The sequence below is a fragment of the Labeo rohita genome, chromosome 19 (assembly GCF_022985175.1).
Source record: "Labeo rohita strain BAU-BD-2019 chromosome 19, IGBB_LRoh.1.0, whole genome shotgun sequence".
Taxonomy (NCBI): domain Eukaryota; kingdom Metazoa; phylum Chordata; class Actinopteri; order Cypriniformes; family Cyprinidae; genus Labeo; species Labeo rohita.
The window spans coordinates 12,036,690-12,055,715 of NC_066887.1; the positions used below are offsets into that span (position 1 = coordinate 12,036,690).

General features: G+C 37.6%; 1 protein-coding gene across 1 annotated transcript in view; it reads right to left on the reverse strand.

Annotated features, from left to right (window-relative positions):
* Positions 1–14,026, reverse strand: part of hpca (hippocalcin) — a 46,656-nt gene extending 32,630 nt beyond the window's left edge. Inside the window, exon 1 of the mRNA XM_051137415.1 lies at positions 13,821–14,026. The gene's annotated coding sequence lies outside the window, so the exon portion shown is untranslated. The remainder of the gene's footprint in view (positions 1–13,820) is intronic.
* Between the last annotated feature and the right edge of the window lie 5,000 nt (positions 14,027–19,026).

Here is a 19,026-nt window from a genome sequence, read left to right on the forward strand (position 1 = left end):
TAATATGCGCGTTTGCTCTCAGCCGGAAAATAAACATTGATCACGTTTAACTGGAAGAAATGCTCTTTGACAGAAGCCACTGGAGCTGCGAGAGAACCACACCTAAATAGCAGCTGGACCACGACCACAGTTTGACTCCCAGCCCCTCAGGATCTCTTCCCGAAGTGGAGATAATGTGTAAAGGAGTAGGAAACAACATAAAGGTTTAGCATTTGTCTAACGACCCCTCAGGCAGTAGCCTAAATAGAAAGAGTATGTATTAGATTTCATTCCATTGTTTTCCCAAAGGGTATAGAGTGGTGATATCTTTTACAGAGTGCCTAAAAGGAACAAATGAATGATGGCTAAATTACCGACACAGACACTGGAAGTAACCTAAGGACTTATTTAAACTACAGAGATGTTAAAAACTACAGTGAGTGTGAAAGGAAAAAATACTGCAATTCTAAGACTCTTTAAAGCTATTTATTTGTGTTATTGAGCTACGTTTCTTGATGCACAGGTACTAAAATGTGCTTAATTTCAAAACAGATATCACTGAGAGTAATCATTATTTACTGATTAAAGGCCTGTTTAGACACAGAATGATAATTATAATGATAACCATCCACATCAATGCAAGATAACATTCTGTTTGTTAAAAGCATGCTGCAGTCGTTGTCTGCCACTTTAAAGGTATAGTTTACCCAAAAATTTAAATTCTGTCATTAATTACTCATCCTCAAGAACTTTGTTCATCTTCGGAAGACAAATTAAGATATTTTTGATGAAATCCGAGAGTTTTCTGACCCTGCATAGACAGCAATGCAACTGACACATTCAAGACTTTGCTAAAATGCATTAAAACATGCATGTGTCATGATACTCTCGTGAACATGTGTCGAAGACTGACATGGAAGCAACATAGGCTCATTAGAAATACATTTCTGGAAAACTGAAAAAACATACCTATATGAATGAATCACTGCAGTTACCAGTTTAAATGAACAGGTACAGAGTTTTGATTAATAAAGCATAATTTTCACACAGTGACTTGCAGAATATTATGTTATGACTTCAAAACTATTTTAACATCCTGCTCGATTTGAAAACTGATACATTTGAACGTTGTCATCATATATACAGCCTCATATGTATGAGTTTTCTAATTCAGTAGGTTTGCTCAGTAGCTTATGCGATACGGCGTTGCACTTGAGTGATAAAGAGCTCCAGTACAAACCCTGTGAAACTATGGTTTGACAAAACAGCTCAAATCTGCATAAGTAAGTTAAAATAGCACTAATCAACAAATGTGTTTTTAAAGGGGTCATCGAATGCAAAGTTCACTTTTACATGTTGTTTGAACTGAAATGTGTGTTGGCAGTGTGTACACAAACACCCTATAATTATAAAAATCCACCCAGTGGTTTTTATTTAATCTGTAAAAATAATTTCCCCTTTTTCAAATCAAGCCATTCTCAGCATCTTATCTGTGTGACGACATCACACCAACAGAGGCCGCCTTCTGATCTACATAAATGTGTCTATGTTTGTGCGAATCATTCGTGATCTGGCTTCACTTACAGCAGAAGTGAATATAAAGTTTTTTTTATGAATCTTTGCAATCGACTTTCCTAATAACGTGCTAGTTAGCAAGTTTCCTGGCTAAACGTGGCTAAAGTAAACAGGCTCGTCACTCCACAGCGAGAAGTGAGGGGCGGGGCGAGCAGAGCTCATTAACATTTAAAGCAACATCCACCAGAACAGGCTGATTTTTGCAGAGCTGATTTTGACAAGGTAAAAAGAGTGTTTTTAAAGTGATTATTTTTGTTTTCTTTGCACACAAAAAAATGTTGTAGCTTCTTAAAATTACAGCTGAATCACTGATGTCATGTGGATTACTTGAACAATGTCCTTACTGGGCCTTTAACATTTCAGCTGCGTTGCTGTCTATGCAGGGTCAGAAAGCTCTCTGATTTCATCAAAAATATCTTAATTTGTGTTCCGAAGATGAACATGTCTTATAGTTTTGGAACAACATGAGGGTGAGTCATTAATGCCAGAATTTTAATTTTTTGGTGAACTATCACTTTAATACTAGAGCTGCAGGGTGGATTCTGATTGGCTGATAACTTCTATCATTCATCAGCTGGAAAAAAACAGTTTGAGAGTCTTTTTGAATGATTCATTACAAGAACTCGCTCATAAGAGTCATTTACTAATATCTGGTTTTGCATGTTGCAAAAAAACGCCAATATACCGCAGTATTTTTGCGTACATCACTTCTTTTTTTTCTCAATTTAGACTTCAGTCTCACAACTCATGCCCCAAATTTTTTTTCTGATTCCAGTACAGCTGACATATAGCAAATCAATGCTGCTTGACGTTCAGCCACCAAAAACCCCTCTACAATTTGTTTTCACTTTGCATGATCCAATCAATTCCTGATGCATAACATCAACTCTCACTGTACATTTTATTATTATACCCAGTTTGACTCCGAAAGGTCAGATTACATAAGCAAAATGGTTTGTGAATATCATTTCATGTTGACTTTAAAAAAAAATACTTCAGTGCGATCAGCTGCACCGTGCAGTTTAATAACTTTTAGCCATTTGAAATGTCACTTTACTCTTATCAACTCATATTAATAAAAAAAAATCCAGTGACAAGATTACAGAGACGTAACAGAACTGGGGAGAAAACGTATCCTAGTTTAGCCTCCATGTGGCTTTTATATGAACATAACATCAGCATAGAGATATGTCAACTGGATAATCTCCCAGCTGTACAAGCACAGATTAATTCACATAACACCTTACTCTGCACAGCCTGCTTACACAAACACACACAGAAGGTCTGCTATTCTGTTACTGTTGATGGATTAAAAATATATGGCAGTGCTTATCAAAATATTGCAATTAGCACGATTTGGATTCACCCCCGAGTGTTACTTCAAAACCTCTGCAAAACCACTGATGTTTAACAAATTCATTAATTTCAGCCTCAAACGTCCACCTGCTTGAAGTTGCTGAGGGATCGGTTTGTGAGTTCCTGTTGCCAGATTTGGTGGCGGTCTCCTGCCAACCAGTCTAGCGCTGGCTGACTGTTCAGCCGCGAGAAGACACAAACACATAAATCACCTCGCAGGGCTGTGGAGCCGCCTGCTGCTGCCCATTCCTGAGATCTACAGTATCTTCTCAAACTGGGCCTGAAGGTCATTAGTCATGATCAGTGTAGAGAAACAGACAGGGCAGCCAGGGCACGGTTTCAGTAGCCTCGTTTTTAAGGGTTTGGGTTATGGTAATTTCCTGCACTGCGGTCCGCCTGTTAGCTCTGGAGAACCTGAATTATGGAGGCGACATAATTAGAATGTAACTTCTGCTTTGGATTTCCCATTTTTCCTCTGGGACGTGCAATGCAGTGGAGTGAAGCAGAGGCAGCGTATCATTCATCCCTCTGGAGTTACCTGTTGCACGAGTCCTTCTGCAGCTGTAAATCCCACTGACTGGGATTTGGGCATCAGCTCTCGGTGTACTAGCTCGAGGAACACAAATAGCTTTTCGCAGAGAGTCTGATCTTATTAGTGAAGGAGGTGATCAAGGTTGTAAGCAATTCAGCTTTCAAAGACATTATTCTGTTTTTGCTTAAAATGTTGAAATTATACAATCTAATTTACATTAAAAACTGCTAATGCCACGTAGCATGTTTGTTTGGATCGTGGATGCAGCAGTTCTGAAAATAAATAGTTGAGAAAACTTTAAAAAGTAAGGCAACTTGATGCAGTAAGGCTTTTGAGTTCTCTTAACAATAGTTTTTCTCAGTAAAGATACTTTGTTTAGCCAACATAAATTGTTTGTTCATGCAATGCTGATTGTCTTATTTGCTGATAGAAAAAAGTCTTGTCACAGCCACTGAGACAACAATTACTGTCATTGAGATTATTTTTTTTCAAGTATCAATTTTTTGTTTATTTACAATGCTAAACAGTGAATTATGCAAACAGCAAAACAATAATCCTATAACAGTAACTGCATAATTTATTCATGCTGCAATGTATGCTGGGAACTCACAAAGTCTTAAAATTTCAACAATATGAAATTCTTTGTTCAGACAACTGTGTTTGACTAGTTGGGACAACATTTGTTGGTCTGACAAGGGTTTTTATGTTGTTTCAAGAAAAGAGCATTTTTTAGTATTTGAGTCTCAAAATGTTTTGAAAACTGGAAAATATGCATTTGCATTTTTTTACCATGTGCATTCTGATTCATATAAAGGCACAGTCAGGGAAAAACCGTGAAAAACTGCCAAAACCACAAGAATCCTAAAAAGGTGATACAGATTTTTGGTCAAACTGCCCAGGATTACAACAATGTGAAATTTTATTACAGTTTAAAAGAATTATCTTTGATCTCATTCTTGCGCTACTTCAGTAAAGTCAGAAGTTGGTCAGGTTTCCGTAAGGCAAGAGGAACAGCTCGTCCCGCTGACAATTGCATAAAAACACCAAGACTGATTGAAACATCTCTGCGCTCTAAGATTCTGCCTGCAGTCACTTGTCTGAGCTTGTGAATTCTGCTAACCTGGTTTCTGGTGGTCTTCAGGCACTTAACAACTGCTAGGCACACAAATCACATCTGTTCTTCCGACAGACGCTTATTCCAATTGCCATACTGAGCCGGGCTATGGACATGTTCCCTAAGCCTCCATTACTAACATTTCAGAATGCACTAATGAGGAATGAGAAAGCAGACAGTGGAGAGAGCATTAGCAGAAGAGCACCAGCTGTAGCCTCTGTGGCTACAGCTAAATCACATCAGTGATTTTCAATTCAAATTTATTTAAACTATATTTAACCAATCTGACAATGCAAATCATTCCGAAGCAACTGTACATGGAATAGTGCTTTGAAATCCCCAACAGGAAACCCACAGCATCGACAGCAGCAAGGAAAAACTCCCTAAAATGCCTAAAATGTTTAGTAAGATCTGTAAGAAACCTTGGTCCACATCCTCAGGCTGGCACGTTTAAGTGAACAAAAACAACGTAAACAAGCTTGTGGGTGATCTTTATAGAGCTTTATTTAGCTTTGTTTTGAGGATTTTCCTTTTTTGGATAGAATTCATGAAGGCCCTTAGTCCAGTGTCATACTGCGTTAACTTCAACTTAAGATGATGAAACCATGTAGACAATGCTAGCTTTTAAGTTTCTTATTTGTCTTGGTTGACAATATTTTTTGTTAAGTTTGCATGTGACTTTTATGCTCATTTTCAGTTAAAACCTACACAAAGGAAAAGTTGGAAAAGTCATGTTGAACAAGAATATTTTTTTAGAAATTAGTGATATACCAATTTATCATTCAGACCAATTAATTAGACAATATTTGTATATTTTTAACAGATTTTTAATCTCCACCTGTGTCAAATCCAAAAGTATTGCATTCACTCATGAACCTGTATATTCTCCTGCAAAACTATTGCACTCCCCTGAGTATCTTTGTATTTGCTTGCAAAAAGAACTGAAATACAGGCCTTTCTTTTTATATAATATCCAAAAGTTTTGTCAACCTGATCTCATGATAAAAATATACCCGTGAGAACTTTTTCACAAAACGCAAAATGTATGTGTTCATGACATATTCGATGTGAAGTGGCTCTAAAAGAGTCTTTGTTTTTTCTCCCGGAACAGATTAACCTACATATGGTTTGTTTTATATTTGTTTTATATATTTTTGTATGTGTCGTGTCTGCAGTTCTGACCTGAACTGTCCATTGAGTGGTGCGATAACTCCAGTGCTCAGTGACTTTTTAAAATAACATACCATCTGCACTACACCTAAACCTACCCGATAGTATGAACAAAAGGGAATATGATATAAAAATGCAATCGCAACCATGCCGTTTTAGCTTGTTTTTGAATCTCTCATCTTTCAGCTCTTCCATCGTCAGTCATGTTTTTCACAGGATTTGTACCCAAGGATTCCACATTCGAAGTCCAATCCTGTGCCGGCTGAGCTATTGAGCTTGTTACGTCCGGAAAGCGAAACATATGGAGCTGTAATCTGTGTACAAAAGCAATTACAATTACACAGGCTGATGGGTCGTTAACGCAAAGTGATGATGTTCTCAGCGTTAAACTACTTGACACAAGCTGGTTCATGTTGCAAATGCAGCCAGTGAGCTTGCTGCTTTACATTTAAATGGCTGGTTAGCATTCTCTAGAGCAGTTTACAGCATGCTTTTAGAGTTTTTCTAAAACCCTCCACCTCCCTAGCTCCACCTGTATAGCTGCTGCAGGTTAATATGTATGCTGTTTGTGCAGCAGTATTGGCGTATGTATAGGTGGTAGCAAGTTCCCTGTACTTGCTTTGCAGCAGCAGCAAAAATCTATAGAGGATACTTGCATGTTTCCCAAAAGATGAAATAAGTTAAATTTACCCTGATCTTCAAATTCAAAAAGGGCTGTTCTAAATAAATGAATAAATAAATAAAAATGATATTTTTCCAAAATAAGAAAAATGTTCACATTCCGTTCAAAAGTTTTCACCCCCGGCTCTTAATGCATCACAGTTGCATATGTGTCCCTCAGTTGTCCTTAGTGTAAAAAGATGGATCTCAAAATCATACAGTCATTGTTAGAAAGGGTTCAAATGTTCAAATACACAAAAGGCTGAAAAACCAAAGAATTTGTGGGACCTGAAGGATTTTTCTGAAGAACAACAGGCAGTTTAATTGTTCAAGACAAACAAGAGACTCAGAAAAACTAAACAAAAAAAAACCCACACACACAGCTGTGGTTCATTCAGCTAACAACACAGTATTAAGAATCAAGTGTACGTACACTTTTGAACAGGATCATTTTTATAAATTCAACTATTATTTTCTCATGTGGACTATATGTAAACATCTTTTATGTGAAATACCTTATTCAGGTCAGTACTAAATAAAAAATAACATGCATTTTGTATGATAATTAACATGCATTTGTAAAATAATTAACATTTTGCAGATTCTGCAAGGTGCATGTAAACTTTTGACCTTAACTGTATATCAGACATATTGGTCTTGGTCAAAAACAAAGGCATCCACTAATATCCAAGACACTGAATAACCCATATTAGTGGACTAAAACCAAAAAAGTAAAGCCTTTTCATGTTCATAGAGATAATCTGGTCTCAATTTATTCTGTGATATTTTTTGTCACGCCAGAGAGTACAGCAGATTTTGTGGAAGTTTCCATTAATGGAAACAGAATGTAGCGCAGCTCATTCCCATTTTTAACACTATACGCTAAAATGTGCCAGACTCAGAGGACATCCTCCATCCCACATCGTAATTATTCTCACCACACCTTAATTGCCCAGGGCATCGTAGTATTCAGGTCAAGGAGAACTGATCTCTCGCTTCGCAGGTCTCTGGCGATGAACAAAACAGGCTTCAAAGTGTCCAGTCACAGCCAGATTTTCAAAGTGCTGACCCTTATGAATGTCCAGACATCAGCACGGCATGCCAACCTCAGCACGTCCCATGACAGGACAGCAAGACAAGTAACTCTTTCCTATCACACCTGAAATTTGGTTACAAACTCGTGGTTGAAAGACGATACACTTACAAGAATTCATTATGATGAGTGTGTATTACTCAAGACAGCTATTTCAATTCAATAAATATCCCATCAAATTCACAATACACAAATATATATGCTAAAGCTGTATGAGGTCTTCACACTACTGCAGTGATATTCCCAAATAAGGATGAACTGTTCCGTCTATTGTTTAGTGGGAGGGCTTGGGAAACTGTGTTAAGGGTTGGGAGAAAGGGAACCAGAAATGTCTCAAAAACTATGTTATTTGAGACATTATGGAGCCCACTATCCCATTTCCTGTCGTGATGAGGCCAAGACTAAAAATACACATCCCCTTTCGTCAGAACGCAAATTGCCCCCTCAGCACGAATTTCTCCTTCAACCGCTATCATGTAGCACAGCACAGTCTCAGAACAGGAAGCGAACCCCCACAATCCCCATGCCTGGGATCAAATGTGCCACACGGTTGGCTTACTTTGATCCTGTAATGGGTTGTGTCTGTGTAAACTGTGTTGACCTCAGTAGTCTACTAGAACACCGTCTTGGCATGACTCAACAGCAGTGTATCAGACCATGGGTGTCTGAAAACTAATTGCGTGCGTTGACCTTCAACGGTTGCTCTCATTTTGTATATTAGTATGCATAGATCTTTTGGGAATACTGACAATATACACAGTATATAATGAAAGTAGAGGATGAATAGATTTCAAAGTTATTTGTGATTATTTGAGTCCTTGTGATTTACTTTAGAGTGCCCAATGGTGCGCCTCGAGGGCCAAAGTCCTGCAGAGTTTAGCTTCAACTTTAATTAAACACATATTAGCCAGGTAATCAAGCTTTTCAAAAGTAGAAACTTCCAGCTGTGTTGGAGCAAATATGCAGTAATGCTCAAGGAGTCATTTGCTATCAGCATTTCAGTTCTCATGGATATTTTTAAAAGTGCACTGTTTCTTTTGGCTTCACGTGCTTCCATTCATCTTCCTAAACAACTGATACAACAGTGGTCTTGAACTTTATACTGACACCTAGTGGTATGGATGACTAACCACGTAACAACAGAAGGTTTTGCATTATGCATGGCTTTGTAAAAATTGGTTGGTCATGTGATCTCAACAAGGCAGCCTACATGAGGAGGCACCTTTTCTATGTAACAGGGTTGGGCGGTATATCGGTAGACTCGATTAACTGGTAGAAATCCGTCAACCGGTAGTGATTTTGGACTATCGTCTCTCTACAAGCTGACGTGATATTGCTGTGCTACGTGGTCACGAAAACTTCATATGCACGTGTTTTTATGCATTGCAAGTGATTTTAGTTGTTGAAGCGCAATCAGCAGTAAAAGAGAACACATTTCATTATATGCGCACACTGTCTGAGAGCATGTGAACAGTGCTAATAGAGCGCGGGAATACTAAATGTTATTTGCAAGTTATTTGTCTTTGCAAGTATTCTTGTAAACACAGTAATTCAGGTCTTAAGTGAAAGAAAACAGCTGAGAAAGAAAACACACATGTAACAGTTTATTGGATCCGGGCAGCTCTTAAAGTGACAGGAGTCTGATATTCCTGCTGTCTGTCATTCTTGTTAATTAAACAATAAAAGAGAGAAAATCTTTCACTTTCGTAACTTTAGTAAAAAGAAATATATATTTAATTTACACAGTGAAGAATATGCAGTGTTACATTTGATTACTCTATACAATGTATGTAGCATTTCTTATTTATTTGTTCTATTTTTTTTGTCATATTGTTTGTAATTAGTTTCTTATTTAATCGCCGACTGTTCACTTGTCTTCAGTGAGCTTGGTATGAAAATTTTTGATATAATAAAGACCTTATTTAGAGCAAAAGTAACTATATCGTGATATTTATTTTTAGCGTGAAATAAAATTACTTGTATCGTAATATAAGATTTTGAACATAATTTTTATAAGCCACTGACTGGACTATTCATATTTGTTAAAATCGCCCAAATTGAACAAAATAATAATGATAAAATAAAAAAGAAAAAAATCTAAATAATAGTAAAAATATTAATTTGATCATTTCTTTATGTGAAAATCTTATTTAAACAGTCTATATTTTCACAATTTCATTTAGATTTCACTTTGAAGACATGATCATTGGCTCCTTTTTTTTAAATGACTTAATTCATTTTTAGCTTATGCAACTTCTATTTGAAATTGCAACTTGAATCCACTACACTCTTAAAAATAAAGGTGCTTTAAAAGGTTCTTCACAGTGATGCCATAGAAGAACCATTTTTGGTTCCACAAAGAGCCATTCAGTCAAAGGTTCTTTAAAGAACCATCTCTTTCTTACCTTTTTATAATCTGAAGAACCTTCTTTCACCACAAAGAACCTTTCGTGAAACAAAAAGTTTCTTCAGATGTTAAAGGTTCTTTATGGAACCCTTCAAACAAAAAAGGTTCTTCTATAGCATTGTGAAGCACCTTTATTTTTAAGAGCGTACACTGCTTTCTTTTGGCAGTTTCTTTTGTGAGCTTCTGTTGGTCTCTAAATTTCTGAAATGAGGAAATCCCTACGCAAATGACTTTTCCTCTTCTTATCTCCGTCAGCAGCTAAGTCATCCTGCAACACCAAGTATAGCACTCATCAACTTCAAGAGGTCCTCCTAACTCCCCAGTGTAAATGAAAGGTCATCCAAGACATGACAGCAAAAGGAACTGACTCACCAGGTCGCAGTTCATGCTGAATACAAGCCAGTCCATCTGAACAGTGGGAAGATCCACTAAAAGAGCCAAAACTACGTCAGAATGGACGTACAGAAGCACTGCTGGTCAGCATGACCTCACAGAAAAGCAGACAGAAGTACTTGAGACAACTTCACATTTCGGTCCAGAGGTTACTATACTTAAGCAGGGCACTCATGCATTTTCCGCAACAGCCACAGACTTTATGTGGTCTTAAGTCTCTATGCAGCCGGCGAGCTTAGAAAACAGCATGACACTGATTGCATTTACTCACACCAAGAAACACTTGAGCCCACAAAAACACACATCCTACCACACACACACGCTTTCCCAGTAGAACAACATAGCGATTCTGTGAGAGCCCCTTAGAATCAACCACAGCACGGCTGCTGGGAGTAATTGGCCTCTCTTTCAGCAGCCTAATGGAAGGCGCAGGGCAAGGCTAGATCTGGGTATACTACGGAAAAAGGAAGCAAGAACGTCTCAGTAGGGGGGCAAAAGCCACATCCTCCCTTGAAAAGGTTCTCAAACTCACAATCACATCCCACAGCGAAGCCACAATCGGGTTGAGTGGAACGCAGTGGTCAGGTGAAAGGCACATGTGGGGCTTGGTTACTCACAGTGTTCAAATGAGCAGTATAACGCTGAGTCATACTACAGTGAAAAAGCGAAATCTGAAATTCTCAAAATTTCAAATGCCTCTGAGAACTTTCTGTAGGACTTTTTGATTGCAGTCTCCCTGCTGCATCGGAAGTAATGGCACGATCTGATTTCCATATTTTTTATCTTGATGATCTTAATTACAAAGGGCACTTTAATTTATTCTAACAGCTACCATGAACGTCATCTTTATCTCAGATTAAGTGCCATGACTAATATTATCACTAATGTCCATTAACTAATGTGGATGTTTTATGGACCAGTGTTTCCGCTATAACGTATCATAAAGTTACATTTTATGTGCAGCAAACCACAACTTCTCTGCAGTGAGTGCATATACCGTCATTTATTGTTGAAAATGAACAAAGTGGATGAGACCCACCTTCCATTCAGCCTTTCACCAGTGCCAAAGAGGATCATGTGCTTCGAGCCACTAAAGAAAACAGCAGAGTGAGAACTAATGAGACAGCTAATGAGATCACGAGATTTCTAAGAGAAATCCAAGGAAAAGCCCCGACGGGAGATTCTAGCCTCACAGAGGCAATGCATCATGTGTCTCAAGCACTGATCACATACTTTAAACGGTGCTGTTAATGGCAAGCAGAAACTACAGAGCCCTTGGGTCACTGTCATCTTCTATTTTCGCAGACTACACAACTTAGAAACAAAGTCAATTTCAATGGAAAGCATTTTCTTCGAAGAAGTGGTTCATCCAAAAATCTAAATTATGTCATTATTCACTGTTACAAACCCACTTTTTCCATTGAACACAAAAATAGAGATTTATGAAAAATTATTATGCTGCTCTTCCTCTTCTTCTGTTTGTCAAACAAAGCTAGCTGACTTGGAATATAGTGCAAAAGTGGACTGAGTTTACAATACATTTATGTTGTAATCTAAATAAACAGTCTTTATAATGAAAAAAAGCACAACGCACACAAATCCTAACGTTGTGTTCAATGTAATTTTAAAAGAAATTCTGACAGCTCAACCACCACCCGCATGTATAATTTGAGCCCACACGCAAACATTAATCTCACACACTTATCAGCACATCTGACGTAAAAAGAAATCCCTAACCCCACCCTGACCTGATGTCATAACCCGCTTCATCGATCAATGTGTGACTTTGAATAAAGCATGTCCGGAAGGGATTCAGTGGGACCAGCAGTCTGATTACAAACAGACTGCTACAGATGAGCCCGCCTTTCCCACTATTATCTTCTTACATAACCGTAGCCTTCAACAACATCAATGGCATGGAGAAACCACCATTCATATGCAAGTTCAATTTGAATGTATCACCTAGATTTATAAAAGGAACCAAAATCTGATATGTCAGATATATGAATTGGGTTTATTAAAGAAAAATCTGGTACCACTAAGACCTGTGGGCCCCTAGAAATGTTTTCATATGTGACCCTGGACCACAAAACCAGTCATAAGGGTCAATTTTTTATTAGAATTGAATAAATAAGCTTTCCACTGATGTATGGTTTGGTATGATAGGACAATATATCTGAGGGTGCAAAAAAAAATCTAAATATTGAGAAAATCACCTTTAAAGTTGTCCAAATAAAGTTCTTAGCAATGCATATTACTGATCAAAAAGTGCTGATATATTTACAGTAGGAAATTTACAACATATCTTAATGGATCATGATCTTTACTTAATATCATAATATTTTTGGCATAAAAGAAAAATTTTGACCCATGCAATGTATTTTGGCTTTTGCTACAAATATACCTGTGCTACTTAAGACTGGTTTTGTGGTCATGGACCACATATAGCCTACATAAAAAATGCACATAGAAATGTCAAAAAAATGACCATAACTAGAACTATCCAATAACATTTCGTTTATTTTATGTGCTTATTAAAATGTTTATGCAATCATGGCTAAATCGCTCAAATTTGTTTTAAATAAACATACTTACTGTCGTCTTTTATGTTATAATATATTTTATTTTTATTCAATAACTAGGAAGCAATACGAAATATGCTGCCGTCTGTTGGTAGAAGGGGTTTCATAAATATCGTACAGTAGCCAATGGTACACTTGCTATTAGTATAATATATAGCCTGCTCTTAGGTTCTTTTTATCTTTAATCGAATCGATTAAATAATTATCTAGTTATTTTAAAAGCATCGTAAAATTGCGTCATAAAATACACACTCACTCATTCGTGCTGCAGCACAAACGTAAATATGTCACTTTTTTCCAGATTTTTGTTGATTGTTGACATCGTGCTGTTTTGGAGTCTACTGCAGGTTGCTGAACACTACGCTACTCTTCATAATAATTCAGTTTACGTTGTAGGTAATTGCTTCAGAATTATTGTGCATTGGCTACTTTTTCGAGCAGGCTAATGACTGATCCCAGCAGTCTGCGCAGGATTCGTGTCCCGCTTCCTCAGGCTCTTCAGAAGCTCAGTTTGAACAATAGCATCGCCTGACTGTCCAAACAGAATTACTGGAAGCGCGCACATCCGTCAAGCGCGACCCCTGACCCATCTAAACATTCCTTACGTCCGTCATAATCACAAAACTATCGATTCATTCATAAAGTACTGTTCGCACGACATGGAGGCTGCACAATGACCCCAATCCTGTGTTGTGAACTGTCCATCAAATGCGTTATTTTGCATTTGCGTCTTCCTTTTTAATTACATTTGTTTGCAACTACAGGCTTAATTTTCAACCGTTCTCCGTATCCCAAACAGAGCCCGTTATTTCCCCCGTGCTTATGATGGGATGCTGTTTGACAATACAGACTCGCTGCAAAAGGAGAGCCAACGTTCCGTCATTAAGAATTAAAATTAATTATTAATATTTTACAGTAAGTAAGCAGGGCGCGTTGATTGGCCGTCATATCTGGCTTACCGTGTGCAAGAAACGCGAAGTTTCCCTCGATGTGTTGATATGTTGTGGAAAGAGAGCAGGACAAGCAGCGTGAGCGCCTTCTCTTACGGTCCAGCGATACTGTCTACTGCTGCCGCGCTCTGCACACCATGTTACCGTAGGAACACGAGCCGCGGCGCTGCTCTGCTGGAGGAGGAGGCTGTGCGTCTACGGAACTGCACCGGACGAGCGGATTTAAAGCAAGGGAGGGTGTTGGTAGGATTACGTGGTGCCGCTTTAATAAGATGTCACTACGCCGAATGGGACCAATGCTACTGTGTCAGGGTCCATAACGCTTCTTTTAGATGGGTACAACAACACCTAAAAAAGAAGCTGATATAAGACTCAAGACTAAAAACTGACTGGAAACATTGGCACGTTTATGTTGGGGTCCCAGAGAACATAGTGCATTATGTGAGAGATATATAAACAGACAGATAGATAGATATTTTACCTACCAAAAACACTAAAAATGTATATGGGGCCCTTACAGATACATCAAACAAACAAAGGTGGCTGTGGCAGAGTGGGTTGAGTCGTGTTTTACTTTTAAAGGTGACCTTTTATGCCCCTTTTTACAAGATAGGTAAGTCTCTGATGTCCCCATAGTGTTCATTTTTAGCTCAAAATACCCCACAGATAATTTTTATAGCCTGTTCAAAATTAAAGGAGACGTTCACTTCCAGAACAAAAATTTACAGATAATTTAGTCACCACCTTGTCATCCAAGATGTTTGTGTCTTTCGTTCTTCAGTCGTTAAGAAATTATGTTTCTTGAGGAAAACATTTCAGGAATCATCTTCATATAGTGGACTTCAATGGTGCCCCCAAGTTTGAACAAAATGCAGTTTAAATGCAGCTTCAAATGGCTCAAAACGTTCCCAGCCAAGGAAGAAGGGTCTCATCTAATGAAACGATCAATCATTTTCAATGATTATTTTCAATGAAAATTATTTTCAATGAAAATAAAAAGTATATCAATGAAAATAAAAAAAAGTATATATTGTCAGTTTGTTTAGAAAATAATCAATCTTTTTGCTAGATAAGACCCTTCTTCCTTGGCTGGAATCGTTTAGAGCCATTTAAACTGCATTTTGGAAGTTCAAACTCGGGGGCACCATAGAAGTCCACTATATGGAGAACATTCCTGAAATGTTTCCTCAGAACATAATTTCTTTACGACTGAAGAAAGAAACACATGATCATCTTGGATGATAAAGAGTTGAGTTAATTATCTGTACATTTTTAAGGCCCGGGCCACACACCAAGCCGTCGGTTGGTTGTTGGTCAATGTCAAGCTAGTTTGTTTGGTGAGTTCCACACGTCGCCTCTCGTCGTGCTCATGTTGGCGATTTGGCGTTGGGGCCGTCAACGCAAGTGAGAACTCTGGTTGGCTGTTCAGTTTAGCGAAAGACACATTTTGCTAGAGAATTAAAGCAATAGTGATGAAAACGAGTAAATAACTGAAGGCGGCACAAACAGAACACTGTTCTAATATTACGTAATCTTTCCCAAGCATTCCAATATGTGAATATTTTCAATAACATGAGCCGCTTAAAATAAAGAAAGTTATTAACATAACTGATATTCACAATGGTAAGCAAGCGCTGCTTTGTTTATGTTTCATATATCTACATATATATATATATATATATATATATATATATCCTTATTTCAGTTTCTCCTTTTGAATGACAAATACATACTATTAAAAGCTGCTGATACAGACAGCTCATTCTTCTCACTTTAAATGCAGAACACACATATTAGTTCATAGTCAGCTGTAGTGTGTGGTGTGTTCAAAGTGCAGCTTTTTGGTCTGGATGCTGTCGACATGAGGCGACAACACTTTCAGCTTTTGTTGCTGCTAGTTCTTTGAAGTCGACTTGGAGTGTCCCAGGCTTTAGGGTATAAGCCAAAATGTGCCATTTTTCTGTTTGTTCCTTTAAATGCAAAGGAGCTGGTGCTCCGTCCCTTTTTCAGAAGAGAAGAGGGCAGAGCTTCAAGATCTGGCAAAGGAAAAACAATCATGTCAGAAACTCTTAGTAGGAGTGTTCAGTCTTATATGTTCGAACCGGCATCGGTTTAAAAGTCAGTCATCTAATTGTACTGCGCATAATAAATGCGCATTTATAAATTACACAGACGGTGCGATAAAAATAACGACACAGCTGGTCTCATGGTGCCATTGCGTGCTATCACAAACTTTAAAAGTCCCACTTGTTATTATGAGCTTGACAAATTCAAGCAGTTGACTTCACATTACTTTCATATGCGATTTTAACTACCACATTCCTATTTACACATTCCAGAGAAAACAGGCAGAGACAATGGTAGCTTTAGCAACATTAGCCTTACAGAATGCCAAGAAACGTTCACGCATAAAGCATTGGTATTGATCCCTAAACATATAGGGGACTATTTTCTAGGACATTTGCTTTGAAAATGAAACTTAACCACAGTGTCCTCCGCAGCTCAGGTGGAGGGAGTCTATGGAGATTCGTTGGTGCATCAGAAAACAACACTTATAATGCCTCTTTGGCATTGACATTGTATACCTCCAGCAGCTACAGCAAGAAAACAGTAAGGGTTGCAGACTGCTGCTTCTCACTCAGGGCAGAGATCGTCATAAATGACAGAAATATGGAATGCTGTGTTCAAAGAGACCGTTTATGATTTATTAGGATTATAAAAAAAAAAACAAGTGGGTGGATTTTTACCGTTATAGGCTAGTTGTTTTTACACACTGTGGCCCCACACCTGTGTTCAAACAACTTATAAAAGTGATTTTTGCATAATAGGCCCCCTTTAGTGACGCCTCTGTTTGATTTATACGTGATCTCACTGCATGAGTCCCCTGAGGGTCCAGGATCCAGGGTGTATGCCTCAAACGCCCAATCTGTAATCCTGCCTTGCCTATGAGGAGGTATCATGACAACCACTGAGAGGAGAAGAATAACATAGGGACGAGATAATGGGAAATCTGTGGCTCTAATAGTCTCATTAGACACTAGTATGTAGAAAACACATTTTCCTTTTACTAAACAAATGACTGTGAAATACAATAAAGCAAGGTGGATCCAAACCATGAGATCTCTCTGGTGTGAGCCTAAGTAGCTTTAAAACCTCTTAATGCATGATCTTAAAGGCTACCAGGTGGGCAGAGCTTTGACAGAGATCCGGCTAATTAACAGCTTCCCAGCAGGATCGGCCAAAGAAGCATGATGACCCACCAGGAAGGCAAATATCAAGACAAAAATCTTGCATTTTTTCTGACACCATGCAAAAATGTTTGTTAACGTGAACAGTTTTAACATGTCAATTTACCGTGTATTATACAAAACCGCTTATTATTAGACAAAACTGAAATGCCTAAGAAATTATAATTAAAGGTGCCAACCGGTGCAGAAAGCAAACTGGAATGTAGCAGCTATTAATTAAAATGGAATAAAATGTAAAGAAATTCAACAACTGCTGTTTGGTTTTTAATAATGTATTTTGTATTTCATTCTAAAATGACCCAGAAATATATACACTCCCAGAAAAAAGGTCACTGTCACTGGAGGTAATATGAACACTTTAGGTACTAATATGTCATTTTAAAATACTAATATATGCCTTTAAGGTATGAATATGCATAATTTAGATGTAAATAAGATACAAAGTGTCCCTTTTAGCTTTTTAACCTTAGGGTACTTTTTTTTTTCAAATATAATATAATACTGTGATCCATCATATATATGGGTACCAGTCAAGCTTTGTACTTATTTATTGAGAGTGTATAATTAATGACAGTATATTTCAAAAAAAAATTTCACTGTGATCCATAATATATATGGGTACCAGTGAAGCTTTGTACAGATTTTTTTTAGTGTGTATGATTAATTACAGTATATTTTATAATAATTTTCCACTGTGATCTATTATATGTATATATATATATATATATATGTGTGTGTGTGTGTGTGTGTGTGTGTGTGTGTATAGGCTATATATATATATATATATATATGTTAGAGAATATTTCTACAAATAAATATTCATCTTTAAATTTAAGAGCTGTTTTTTTTTTAACATTGATGTTTTACATTGCAGTTCTAACAAATTAAAATATCAGTGTCCACTGAAATGAATAGGTTGAATAGTCTGCTTTAGAAAATCACGCTGCTGGTCATTACTAAGTCTGGTCTCTAGAAGCATGACTGAAGTGTCTCATGGAAGACTGGGCAAAGAACTTGAAATAATATTAATCAAATCCTGGGGGAATAGATCTTGAGGATGATCACGTTATGATCTATGAGAGCAAGTGTGTGTGTTTTGAGTGGCCGTGTTGCTGGTAGGTGGAGACGGCTGGTGTGGAGTCTTATCCCAGGCCAAAGCTCTGACTCAGCTGATGCTGATTGCATTAGTGTTGCTATATCTTCAGCTCCCTCCTCTCTCTTCTCTCCCTCTCTCTATGTGAATAAGAAACTGATGTGATTGAATTTCTCCACTGCTCCTCATCCAATTGCACCTCTTGGTTTGTTAGCTGTGTCAAGGATTATTCTGTTTCTTAGCCAAGCTCCAGAGACAGGGTTGCTTTTTCTCACTCCTTATGTTACAGGCATTGCCTGTTTTCATTGTTCTTTTTCTTCCAGGGCATTTTTGGCTTAGAAATACACTGGACTCAGAAGCCTAGGGCATATCACAACAGTTCTTCCACAAAGAAGAAAGCACCCTCATAGGAGTCTCAAGGCCTAGAAAAAAACATGACATGTTCTGTCCTGATTTTAAGCAGAAAGTCTGTGCATCTCAAACAGTAAAGTATGACACCGCAATACCAAGGTTAAATAGGCTTGATTTTCAGGTATTGTAAAAATCAATTAAAATCTATATTTTTAATTCCTTTAAAAAACTGCTAAATGTTTAAATATTTAAATAATGTTTAAATGTTTAAATAGCACTAGATAAAATATTGATTTTTTTGGCTACTTATTTAAATCTTGATATTGATTTGTTCAAAAGAAATTACTCTTATGAGCCAGTTCTTGTTAGTGAATCAAAAACATGCTGGCAATCGTGTAGCCTGATTCATGAAACAAATTACCCTTATGATTCGGTTCTTATAAGTTACAGATTTGAATCAGTCTGAAACTGTGCTATACAGCTTCAGCAGAGAGAGGATTTCTTTCACATGTAAGGTAAATGG